Source organism: Empidonax traillii, unplaced genomic scaffold (genome assembly GCF_003031625.1).
Source record: "Empidonax traillii isolate 1590-97213 ecotype Southwest subspecies unplaced genomic scaffold, ASM303162v1 scaffold3240:size18910, whole genome shotgun sequence".
NCBI lineage: Eukaryota > Metazoa > Chordata > Aves > Passeriformes > Tyrannidae > Empidonax > Empidonax traillii.
Window position 1 is genome coordinate 13,620 of NW_020958433.1, and position 480 is coordinate 14,099.

The 480-nt window shown below is 53.3% G+C and overlaps 1 protein-coding gene across 1 annotated transcript in view; it reads left to right on the forward strand.

Moving 5' to 3' along the window:
- The first annotated feature begins 312 nt into the window (after positions 1 to 312).
- Positions 313 to 480, forward strand: part of LOC114072455 (feather keratin Cos1-2-like) — a 2,082-nt gene continuing 1,914 nt past the window's right edge. Inside the window, exon 1 of the mRNA XM_027910349.1 lies at positions 313 to 395. The gene's annotated coding sequence lies outside the window, so the exon portion shown is untranslated. The remainder of the gene's footprint in view (positions 396 to 480) is intronic.

Below are 480 nucleotides of genomic sequence, written 5' to 3' on the forward strand. Positions count from 1 at the left end.
CCTGCCCGACCCCCTGACCCCATGGATATTGAGATTGTGGTCATCTCAACCAATGTGGTCCTGATGCTGGCTGGCTGTTCAGCATCAGGAAAGACACCATTGAGACCCAAGTTCCCTGGCTTGGTCAGTGCTTATCCTGATGAAGCCCTTCCAGAAGCTTTCATATAGGAAGGCATGTGGACTTAGGCAGGAAATGAAAAGGTAGCAATGCAGGAAACCAGGACACAGCCCCTACCATTAGCTGGGATGGTTCACAACTGGCAGGAGCTGGTCAGAAAATAATTACTCCCACAAAGGTGCCTGTGGGCCTGAGGCAGGGCAGGACTGCTATAAAAGGCAGCCCAAGTCTCTGCTCTCTCATCCACTTCTCTCACCTCCTCCTCCTCGGGAATCAGGTGAGTGGGAAGCCTCTTCTCCTCCTGCTGCTGCTTCAAGACCACGTCTTTCCTCACTGCAGGTCTCAGCTGATGTGGGCTGTGC